Source organism: Rhinoraja longicauda, chromosome 32 (genome assembly GCF_053455715.1).
Source record: "Rhinoraja longicauda isolate Sanriku21f chromosome 32, sRhiLon1.1, whole genome shotgun sequence".
NCBI lineage: Eukaryota > Metazoa > Chordata > Chondrichthyes > Rajiformes > Arhynchobatidae > Rhinoraja > Rhinoraja longicauda.
The window spans coordinates 11,829,563-11,842,239 of NC_135984.1; the positions used below are offsets into that span (position 1 = coordinate 11,829,563).

General features: G+C 44.9%; 1 protein-coding gene across 1 annotated transcript in view; it reads left to right on the forward strand.

The window, feature by feature from the left end:
* The window catches only part of cep164 (centrosomal protein 164), a 161,332-nt gene that overhangs the window by 91,779 nt on the left and 56,876 nt on the right, over positions 1 to 12,677 (forward strand). The gene's annotated exons all lie outside the window — the stretch shown is intronic.

Below are 12,677 nucleotides of genomic sequence, written 5' to 3' on the forward strand. Positions count from 1 at the left end.
GAAAAAATCCCTCTACTTAAACTAATCCTTCTGCTTGACCTGGTATCATCTGCCCAGCTCTTCCACTGCTGCCTCCGCACCCTTGGACTCCGCACCCTTGGACCTCTCACTCCTGTCTGTGCTCCTGTCTCTGCTGGCTTGGACTGCTCCCCTGTGGGTTACCTGACAGCTAGCGCTGACGTCATCAAATCGCTAACGCTAACGCTAAGGCTAACGCTAACAGCTGCCTGGCTGCCTGCTTGCTTGCCTGCTTGCCTGGCTACCTCCTCTGCCTGCACATCCTCAGCTCAGTATTAACCCTCAGGCTGCTCAGCTTCCTCGATCCTCATAGGCCTTGCTCTGGATCAGCCTGTTGTGCCTGCTGTGACCTTTTGATCTCTCTGGGCTCTATGCTCCTTCGCTCCTGCCTGGCATGGCACTGAAGTACTTTGCTGCGAGACTGCTCCAGCTCAACAACCACTCCACTCCGCCATGCATCTCTGCCATCATCAACCACGGACTTCTACGACGACCCAAATACATCCACAGAGGCTCCGGTCACAAGTTTGTCTACTCCCAGACCGGTCACTCAATCCCTACACTCTGGTCAGCTGATCGGACTTCCACTCGTCCATTACATCATCACAACAACGCACACGAGCGTGCCCCCTGTCTACAAGCCCTGGCTAAATCACCCGTGTCCATCCACACCATACAAAGCAACATGAAGCTCACTCTGCTCAACATCCGGTCCCTCAACAATAAAAGCCTCATTCTAAATGACTTCATCCTGGAAAATAAACTGGACTTCCTCTGTCTGACAGAAACCTGGCAACAACCTCTGGATTACCTCTCACTCAACCTCACTACACCCAACGGATACTCCTACATCAATAAACCACGCTCGGAAGGCCGAGGTGGTGGGATTGCCGTAATTCACCGACAGGACTTCAAGATCAACCTCATCTCCATCTCATCTGCTCCGTCATTTGAACACCTGGCTTTCAAACTCTCTGGCCACACAAAATTAGTCATGGCAGTTGTCTACCGCCCTCCCAAACCACACCCATCATTCCTTTCTGACTTCTCTGACTTTCTGACCCAGTTCTGTTCTCTCTCCCCCTCAATCCTCCTCCTCGGTGATTTCAACATCCACATGGACTCCACTGACTCCACAATAACCGCTGACTTCACTGAAATACTCAACTGCTTTAACCTCACTCAACACGTAAATTTTCCCACCCATAACCGTGGGCACATTCTGGACCTTGTCTGCTCCACTGGACTAAATCTACATCACCTCTCTGGCTCCGACCCCACCCTCTCTGATCACTTAGCCATCACCATGTCCGTCAACATTCCCACCCCAGCTCCAAAGCAAAAACGCAAAAAAAACTTCCGCAAGCTGAACTCTGTTTCACCTACCTCGCTCTCATCCTCCCTCTCTGAAATAATGTCCGCCTCTCCCTTCGTTGACCTCCACAGCCCCTCTGACCTCACTGACTACTACAACCGCACTCTCTCCTCCTGCCTCGACCAGCTCGCACCTATAAAAACCAAAACAGTTTCCTTCACCCACTCTGCTCCCTGGTTTACCCCTGAACTCCGCGTGATGAAAACTCATGCCCGTCAACTTGAAAGACTCCGCAACAAAACAGGTCTCACAATTCACTCCCAAGCCTACAAAGACCACATACAGCACTATAAAGATGCCCTCTCCCATGCCCACTCCACCTACTACTCTCAAATAATTCACTCTGGCTCCGGAAACCCCAAAACACTCTTCTCTACAATAAACAAACTCCTCAGCCCCCTGGACACCATCTCCCAATCATTCACAGTTGACAAATGCACCACTTTCCTTTCATTCTTCCAAAGCAAAATAGACAACATCTACAGCACCTTAACCACCAACGCACCTGCTCCCCCTCAAACCACCTGCCCCCCCTTATCCTGTTAGCCCCTGCCTCAGTTCTCCCCAATCTCCACCACCGACCTCTCTGACCTCTTCACAGGAATAAAAACTGCCACCTGCTCTCTGGACCCCATTCCCTCCAGCTTTGTCAAGGCCTGCCTTCCTGCTCTCTCTCCACTTATCACTGCAACAATAAACTCCTCCCTGTCCACTGGCATCGTCCCGCCATCCCTCAAAATCGCTGCTGTCACCCCCATTCTGAAAAAACCTGGTCTAAACCCTGACACCCCAAACAACTTCAGACCAATCTCCAACCTACCCTTTCTGTCCAAAGTTTTGGAACGTGCTGTAGCTTCCCAACTAAAATACTACCTCTCTACCAATAACCTGTATGAAACTTTCCAATCTGGATTCCGCTCAAACCACTGTACTGAAACTGCGCTCCTCAAAATCACAAACGACATTCTCCTCTCCTCCGACGCTGGCAACCTCAACATCCTCATCCTACTTGACCTCAGCGCCGCCTTTGACACCATAAATCACTCCATTCTCCTCACCCGACTTGAAACCTCCCTTAACATCACCGGCACAGCCCTATCCTGGTTTAAATCTTACCTCTCTGACAGACACCAGTTCATCTCCATTAACAACTGTAAATCCCCCACCGCTCCCCTCCCCCAAGGTGTCCCCCAAGGCTCAGTCCTTGGCCCCCTCCTCTTCATCCTCTACCTGTTCCCCCTTGGTCAATTAATCCGCCGTCATGGTCTCAACTTCCACTGCTTCGCCGATGATATCCAGCTCCTCATCTCCACCAAGTCAATCTCCTCCACCACACACTCTACACTGACAAACTGCATTACTGAAATAAAATCTTGGCTTCAATCAAACTTCCTCAAACTCAATTGCAACAAATCTGAAATCATCATCATTGGTCCAAAAATGCTCACCAAATCCACCCAAAACTTCATCCTCAACATTGATGGTCTCCCAGTATCCACCTCACCTCACATCCGGAATCTTGGAATCATCCTTGATCAAACCCTCTCCTTCGACAAACACATCAAACACATCACAAAGACAGCCTTCTTCCACCTCAAAAACATTGCCCGTCTCCGTCCATCCCTCTCCTCCACAGCTGCAGAAACCCTCATCCACGCCTTCATCACCTCCCGTCTGGACTACTGCAACAGCCTCCTCTATGGCGCACCCTCAAAAATCATCAATAAACTTCAATACATTCAAAACTCCGCTGCCCGTCTACTCACACACACCTCGATCCGTGACCATATCACCCCCGTCCTTTATAAACTCCACTGGCTCCCCATCCCCCAGAGAATCCAGTACAAAATCCTCCTCATAACCTACAAAGCCCTCCATAACCTGGCCCCATCCTACCTGACTGACCTCCTCCACAGGCACACTCCCACCTGCACCCTCCGCTCTGCCGCTGCCAATCTCCTATCCCCCCACATCCGGACTAAACTCAGATCCTGGGGGGACAGGGCTTTCTCCATCGCTGCTCCCACCCTATGGAACTCACTACCCCAAACCGTTAGAGACTCCCCCACACTCACCACATTCAAAACATCGCTGAAGTCTCACCTGTTCAGTACTGCCTTCAACCACTGAAGGTCACCTCACCTACTGTCTCCTTTCTCTGTTCATTTATTTATTTACTTATTTATCTATTTATTAATTTCCCTATGTTCTCAAAATCTCTGTAAAGCGTCTTTGAGTATATGAAAAGCGCTATATAAATAAAATGTATTATTATTATTATTATTAAGTCAATTATATTTGTATAGCACATTTAAAAACAACCCATCTTGACCAAAGTGCTGCACATCTGATTAGGGGAAAAAAAAAAAAAGGTTATAGTGGTCACTTGACATACACAGATCAGGAGGACGGGCCCAACGGGCACACTTGGAGAGTAAGAGTGGGGCTGGGGGAGGAGAGAATGGGGGGTGTGGGGACGGGCCCAACGGGCCCGCTTTGAACGGGCACACTTGTTCTAGTCTATCTATCTATATACTATTAAAACTCAGATCTTGTATGTATATATATATATTCCACTGATGTCGGCTGAATACGGCAATTCCAGCAAAACGGTGAACTGTAGCGCCACGGTTTTTGTACCGCCTTAATCAGCATGCGGTTCGCTGCTGGAAAATGATATTTTTATTTAATTCGGACGCATATTTTTTAAGTTACAGAGGTTTAAAAGTGCTGCCCCCCCTCATTTATCGAAGTTTTGACAGAAGGGGGGCGCTGCGGTGCGGCAGTGCTCAGTACGCATGCGCGGAATCTCCTCACTCTGTACTCAACACGCATGCGCGGCATCTCCTCACTCGCACCAAAACAATGGACGCCGTTAGCGGCGCCAGCCCGCGATCACCGGCTCACCTCTCCTCTCTCCCCTTGCTTCTCTCCTCTCTCCCACACCCGGGAGAACATCTCCCCGCTATCCCCCCCCCCCCCCCGGGCCTTTGAATGATGAGATCTCCCGAAGCCCCCCCCACCGGACTTTTCACAGATCCGATCACCCGCACCCCCCCCCCCCCCCGGGCCTTTAACTGATGCTAAGAGTGTGTCTGGGGGAGAGAAAATGGGGGGGGGGCTGAGAATGGGGAATGGGACAACAGGGGTAGTGCGGAGGGGAATTGGTGGTGGGGGAAAGAGGGGTACTGGGAAAAGGGGAGGTCCATATCCCTCCCCTCTCCCCCATCCCTCCCTCCCCCCTCTCTCCCCCCCTCCCTCCCTCCTTACCACCCCATCTCTCATCACCCTCCCCCCCTCCCTCCACCCTCCATCCTCAACACATCCCTCCCTCCACCACTCCCTCCCCCTCGATCACTCCACACCTCCCTCCCCCAAACCTCCCTCTCCCTCCCTCCCCCCTTCACTCCCTCACCCCCCCCCCCTGGATACAATGGAAACCCTAAGAGGACGGGCCAAAGGGGAGAGTGTGGGGAGAGTAAGAGTGGGGATGGGGGACGAGAGAATGGGGGAGTGGGGAATGGGCCCAACGGGCCCACTTTGTCTAGTATAATACTAAAACTCAGATCTTGTGAATATATATATATATTTTTTTTGGGTTTGACCTGTATCGTATGTATATTTATTCGTAACAGCGATTGCAGCAAAACGGCGGACCGTAGCACGACGGTTTTTGCACCGCCTCAATCGCCAATCTCGCGCTCGCTCGGCCGTGATATTTTCATTTAATTTGGTCGCGTGTTTTTTAAGTTACAGAGGTTTTAAAGCGCTGCCCCCCCCCCCTTTTTCAGGGGGGCGCTGCGGTGCAGATTTAGTTTTCAGCTTGTGGCTTGTGACGGCTACATTTGTTTCGAAAAGTTTCCAGAAAAGGATTTAGTTTTCAGCTTGTGACGGCTACATTGTTTCGAAAAGTTTCCAGAAAAGCACTGATTGTTTTGTTATTGCAAGTCAAGTCAAGTCAATTATATTTGTATAGCACATTTAAAAACAACCCATGTTGACCAAAGTGCTGCACATCTGATTAGGAAAAAAAAAAAGAATGTTATAGTGGTCACTTGACATACACAGATCAGGAGGACGGGCCCAACGGGCACACTTGGAGAGTAAGAGTGGGGCTGGGGGAGGAGAGAATGGGGGGTGTGGGGACGGGCCCAACGGGCCCGCTTTGAACGGGCACACTTGTTCTAGTAGTTAGTAAAATTCAGATCATTAAGCTCTTCAGCAACAGGAATGGACAATCCATTTTGCACAACATTCTGTGTTTGGGTATTATCTGTGTTATTCTTCGGTAAAGCATTTCTCATTAGGAATTACAGGTTTTGGATTAGCGCCTCTATTAATAGCCATCGGATTTCTTAAAGAAGGGTAAGCACCCGAATGCTAATTTTATTCAAAATCCCTGTTGCGATTAAGTTGTCAGTATTACATTTTCCTGATTTCTGGATTGTCCTGCTGGTATAAATCAATGAAATAAGTAGCTACAACTGATATAGTTCATGCATTTAGGTAGCGCCCCAGCCACTAGATTACTTTGTTTTAAGTATAACCAAAGTTCTTTTGAAGGTAAGTATGGCAACCAATTAACATTCACCAAAGTCCACAAATAACAATAAGGGAGATGATCAGATAATTTATTTTGGTTGTTTTTAGTTGGGGGTGAATTCTTTCCTCAACAAGCAAGCTCCCTTGCTGCTCTTCAGATGTTGCTATTGTATTCTCTACCTCCATCTACATTGACAGGTGGGAGTCCTTGTTTTGTGTATTTTCTAAAAGAGAGTATCACTGACAGTGCACCACTCCTTCTGTGGTTGCTCATTGTTCGATCACATTGCAAGACGTGAATGCCGAGATATTTCTTGAACCCACGATCTTATAAATTGGAAGGAAGGGTGAGAAGTGGTAATAATAATGCAACACTACTTTTCCTGCCTTCTGATCCGAACAAATTCTAACGTTAACGTTTTTTGAGTTGGTAATTCCCCTCAAACTAAACGTTGAAGTAGAAAGTCATTATCGAGCACTGTACATTCTGGACCAGCAAAAAGTGAATCTCACTTTAGTGCAACAAACATTGTAGCTCAAGGCCCTTCTATCAAGGGATTCTTGCTATGGGTCTTGTGTAATTTATGGACATAAAATATCCAAGCATTAACTTTGATCTGGAATAAATGTCCTCTCTACACCAGGAAATCTAATTATGTAAAATACCACCTAGGTTGCAAAACTGCTAGCCATAGTGATTTTTCAGATTTTAAAATTGCCACTATATGAGATATGATGATGCTGATGCTGTTGGCCCAAAAGCATACTGCAGTGTTTGTTATAGTAGTCCAATCTCTCTTTTTAATGTGTCGCTTTCCCTTCACCTGCCGTGCAGTTAACGTTATCTGACAATCATTTGAGAACCATTATAGCAGTTTGCCATATACTTATAAATGAGCAGATCTTTTTCTGCTGTTCAAGGTTCAAAGGACATTTGAAGTTTATGGGCCAATTGGCTCCCCTGTTATCCTCCTGCAGTCATTAGAAACGGAATTGTTCATGTCTCTATGTTTGAGTAGAGATGGCCTGAAGAAACAAAGATAATTTCTCACAAAGCAGAAGACCATAAATCTCCCTTTGTTCCCCAACTGACCATCTTTAATACCGAGATTGTTGCTATTGTGATTGTGCTTTTAAAGCTTCCATACAGAAATTACTTAATTTGTACTAAAATACCTACTGGTATGCCCCAATTTAAAAATTAATATCTAAAAATGTCAGATCCAGAATTAACAGATTGACATCTTTTTGCATTTGGTACAATATTTGACATTCTACAGAGATTTAATTACAAAATCTAGGTTGATGCTTTGGTGCAGCTGTGAGGGACAGTTTTGTTCAATGTCAGAGCTGTTACCGTCAGTAAGATGTTAAACTACTGCTCTGTCTCCCGTCTTGAATAATGTAAAGTATCTTATAACACTATGATGAGAAGGTAACTCTCTTCAGAACTTGAAGATATTACAGAAAATAAAATTGCGTAGTGTAGGCAGTAATATATTGGCACGGTAGGCACAAAAGGAATGGGTGACGTTTCAGGTGGAGACCCGTCTTCAGTCTCTGAATATGTTTACAGTACATATATTGGCATGATTGGCATAATATATTGGCATTCTCAAATAAGCTATGACTACAATAGACTATTATTGTTAATATTATTATTGCACTGCTATTGTTTTTTTTGTGTGTATGTATATATAAATGTGTATGTAAATATATATATATGTGTACATTTATATATATATATATATATACATTTATGCCAAATCTGTTTCTGGTTAGCCAGCCAATCTTCTATTCAAGAGTCAAGAGTGTTTCATTGTTATATGTCCCAGATCGAACAATGACATTCTTACTTGCTGCAGCACAACAGAATATGTAAACATAGTACACTGTAAACAATATAATAAGAGAGAGAAAAAAGTTCAGTGTGTATATATACACACATACACATTTATATATATAAACATAGCACAAAAAGTAAAGAAATTTGTGTTTGGTAGATTATTTCTTTGTTGTAACAATGCTTCTTGGCAATAAATCTGATACCGTTAGAAAGCCTGTTTATTCCCCTTTTAAATGGTGCCACATTTGTAAGGAACATGCATTTGTGGGATGAGCAGCAGAGCTGAGTATATGGGTTGCGCCCATGAAAAATTTGCCAAATCTTCTCTGCCAATGCCAAACAGCTTATTCTGCATTGACTCTTGTTCGGTGTTGTTTGGTGGATTGGATGATTGACTCCCCCAACATCGGGAACAATCTTCCCGCATCTAGCCTCTCCAACCCCTTAAGAATTTTATATGTTTCTATAAGATCCCCCCTCAGTCTTCTAAATTCCAGCGAGTACAAGCCCAGTCTATCCAGTCTTTCCTCATATGAAAGTCCCGCCATCCCAGGGATCAATCTGGTGAACCTTCTCTGTACTCCCTCTAAGGCAAGAACGTCTTTCCTCAGGTTAGGAGACCAAAACTGCACACAATACTCCAGGTGCGGTCTCACCAAGGCCCTGTACAACTGCAGCAGAACCTCCCTGCTCCTAAACTCAAATCCTCTTGCTATGAATGCCAACATACCATTCGCTTTCTTCACTGCCTGCTGCACCTGCATGCTTGCTTTCAATGACTGGTGCTCCATGACACCCAGGTCACGTTGCATCTCCCCTTCTCCCAATCGGTCACCATTCAGGTAATACTCTGCTTTCCTGTTCTTGCCGCCAAAGTGGATAAATTTCCTGATGCCACAAAGATAGGTAATTTGTGGAAAGGATTTGGGAGGCTACATGGGAATGTAGACGAAGGGAGTAGGTAAAGATCTGGCAAAACGAGTAGATTATGGGATAGTGGGAAATTTTGCATTTTGGCAGAAATAAATAAAAAGTAAAAATAAACAATGGAAATTGGCTGCTGTAATATTTTCTATATTGGAAATGAGAATTCATCTTTAAAAATCTATTAATTGGCTATGCTTAGGTTGTATAAAAAACATTGAACAGATGCAAGTTCTTTTTTTACATTTCAGTTCAATTCCTCCCGATGTTGTAATACTACCACGACAACTGATTCTATTACTAAACTAAAATATTGTAAATGGTGGAAATCTGAAATAAATACAGGAAAAGCTGGTAAAATTCAGCAGGTCTCACAACATCTGTTCAAAGACCACAAAAAATATTTCTGATGGAGGATCCATTGAGCTAAAAATCTGATTACTATATGGACAACCAGAAACACTAACTCTGTTTCGCAGTCACAAATAACACCTGACATATTAAGAATATCCAGCATTTTCTATTTCTATTGCACTAAAACTGATCGATAAAATATTTGGGGAAATGTAGAATGGAACACGAGACACCTACAATTCTGGAAGCGATGTTTGTGATTACTTTCTTCAAAATGGTTTGGCAATTACCCACAGTAATCACAGTGATTCACACACTGAAATCACCATTGATCTGCTTTAGTCTTTGTAAATTTCACTCCAGTGGTAATCCTGACATTTTAGGAGTCTCCCAGCTGTGAATTATGAATGTAGTGTTGTATTGAGATTTTGCTAACGAGGCAAATTGCTTCCAAGGGATATTAATGCATTTTTGTGAAGTTCCTAATTTTTTGGTTTTCATTGGAATGTAAGGAACATTTTTAAGGTACAGAATGATGCCCAATAAACTATATTTAAATTGTTGACACAAAATCTCCCAGGAAATTTCAGACTAACCTATATTTGTATCAATGCAAGCCACATTCATAGGCAGTGGGACATTCCACAGTATTTTCTTAATCTCCACTGCAAGACGTCACAAGCCAGCATCTCATTTGCACTCACTTTTAAATTGTGTAAAGATTGAAGCTACAACCAGCTCCCTCAAATGATCTCACCTATACAGACTAATAATCTGCCAACTGTGATTTTTGGTGATGCTTCATAGTTGTATTTCAGAAAGAAAGTGATTGATGCATAATAGATATTCTTGAGGCTAGTGGATTTGTGTGCCGTGAGGTGGGATAAATTACCTTGACTGCCACAGTTGGTTGCATTTTCTACCAAGCTTTGCTATACATCCAAATGGGTACTGGCAAGACTGAGTGAAAAAGGTAAATGTTCAATAGAAAGAACCTCTTCAGTTCCGACCGTCTGTTTCAGATTCATTCCAAGGTACTTTGTGGCCAAACGCTTTTGATGTCTTTGTTATATAAGCAGAACTAAGCTAAATTATGAACAATAATGTTCCACAAATACCAGTGATACAAGTAGCTAAATAAACTGTCCTTTTAACCTTTGGTATGGGATATGATAACACATAACTCCCCTGTCATGACACATCTCATATCTACCCAGACAAGAGAATCGGTGGTTTCCTCCACATCCCAAAGATGGGTTTATAAGTTAATTAGCCTTTGTAAATTGCCCCTTGTATGTAGGGAATGTTACAAAAGTGGTGGGATGGCTCATCGATGGTCGACATGATTTGGTGTGTTGAAGGTCCTGTTTCCTTGCTGTATCTTTTAATCAATCAATCAATCAGATAGGCTACCCTCTATGTTGTGAGGCCATACTCATAGAGTCAAATAGTGCAGAAACATGCTCTTCAGCTCACCATTTCAATGCTGACTATCACGTACCTATCTGCACTAATCCCATTTCCCTACACTAGCCTTTGGCCCTTGGCCTACAATGCCTTGACAATTCAAGTGTGTCGGAGCAAAATGGAAAGGCCACGCACCTCCTGGTGCGCAAGCACGAGTCTTAATAAATCACCTGTTACTTCGAACACCAACTCTGCGTGGCCTTTCCATTCTTGCTCCTACAACGTGCTGTAGCTTATCCAGATGCTTCTTCAATGTTCCAAGCCTACCACCCTACACTGTCTTCTCGGGCAGTGTATTCTAAATGGCAACCACCCTCTGTGTGAAAAGATTCTTCCTCAGATCCACCCTTAACATTTTTCTACTTACCTTACATGTATTACAAACCCACTGACTCCCACAGCTATCCAGACTATACTTCTTTCCACCCTGCTTCCTGTAAAGACTCTATCCCCTACTCCCAATTCCTCCGTCTACGCCGCATCTGCGCCCAGGAAGAGGTGTTCTATACCAGGTCATTGGAGTTGTCCTCTTTCTTTAGGGAACGGGGTTCCCCTCTTCCATTATAGATGAGGCGCTCACTAGGGTCTCTTCGATATCCCACAGCTCTGCTCTTGCTCCCCCTCCCCCCATTCGTAACAAAGACAGAGTCCCCCTTGTCCTCACCTTCCACCCCATCAGTCGTCACATACAGCACATAATCCTCCGCCATTTTCGCCACCTCCTACGGGATCCCACTACTAACCACATCTTCCCAACTCCACCCCTATCCGCTTTCCGCAAAGACCGTCCCCTCCGCAACTCCCTGGTCAACTCGTCCCTTCCCACCCAAACCACCCCCTCCCCAGGTACTTTCCCCTGCAACCGCAGGAGATGCAGCACCTGTCTCGATACCTCCCCCCTCAGCTCCATCCAAGGATCCCGACAGGCTTTTCAGGTGGGGCAGAGGTTCACTTACACCTCCTCCAACCTCATCCACTGTATCCGCTGTTCCAGATGTGGACTCCTGTATATCGGCGAGAGCAGGTGTAGGCTCGGCGATCATTTCACTGAACACCTCCGATCGGTCCACCTAAATCTACCTGATCTCGCGGTTGCTCAACACTTTAACTCCCCCTCCCATTCCCAATCTGACCTTTCTGCCTGGGCCTCCTCCATTGATAGAGTGAGGCCCAGCTCAAATTGGAGGAACAACACGTCATATTTCGCTTGGGTAGCTTGCACCCCAGCGGTATGAACATTGACTTCTCTAACTTCAAGTAGCCCTTGCTTTCCCTCTCTCCATCCCCTCCCCCTTCCCAGTCTTACTGTCTCCAAATACATTTTATCTCTGTGCTGCCCACTCCCCTGACATCAGTCTGAAGAAGGGTCTGAACCCGAAACGTCACCCATTCCTTCTCTCCAGAGATGCTGCCTGACCCGCTGAGTTACTCCGGCATTTTGTGTGTACCTTAGATCCATGTCTTCTGCCATGGGGGAATTTTTTTTTTTACTATCTATCCAACCCATATCTCCCATAATTCTGTATTTCAAGTTTCCCCGTTGGCCTCCTCTGCTTAAAGGAAAACTCGGTCTATCCAATCTTTCCTCGGGTCTGAAGTATTCCATCGCAGACATTGTCTTGGTGAATCTCTTCTGCCGCTCTCCAGTGCACCCACGTGCTTCCTCTGGTATGGCGACCAGAACTGCACACAATATTCCAACTATGCAGCAAAAAATTCTTGAGATACTATGTTTCTCTGATCCACAGCAGGCTATTAATGTTCAGAATCCTTGATAACTTGTCCTTGCTTAAGCTCTTTTTTAAGATCTTATAAATTTAAAGATTTTTTTTGGAGAACAATTGGAAGTGGGAATTTGAGATGTCTCGTGATTCATCTCAGTCACGGAGGCCTATTGTCCTGTTACGATTTCCCTGGCTTCTATCATCTAAGTACTTGCAAGTAATTAATCTAGGTACTTATATCAAAGGGCACATGTATTGTTTCTTTGTAAATAGAGCATTTACTTAGGGTTATATCATCATTGATGTGCTTTCATTTTGAAAACTAGTTACATGATGGATATTGTTCATTGTAAAGCTGGTTACATGATGGATATCGTCCCTATATGGCTGCATCAGTATTAGCCTACCATGCCAACAATTGTGATTC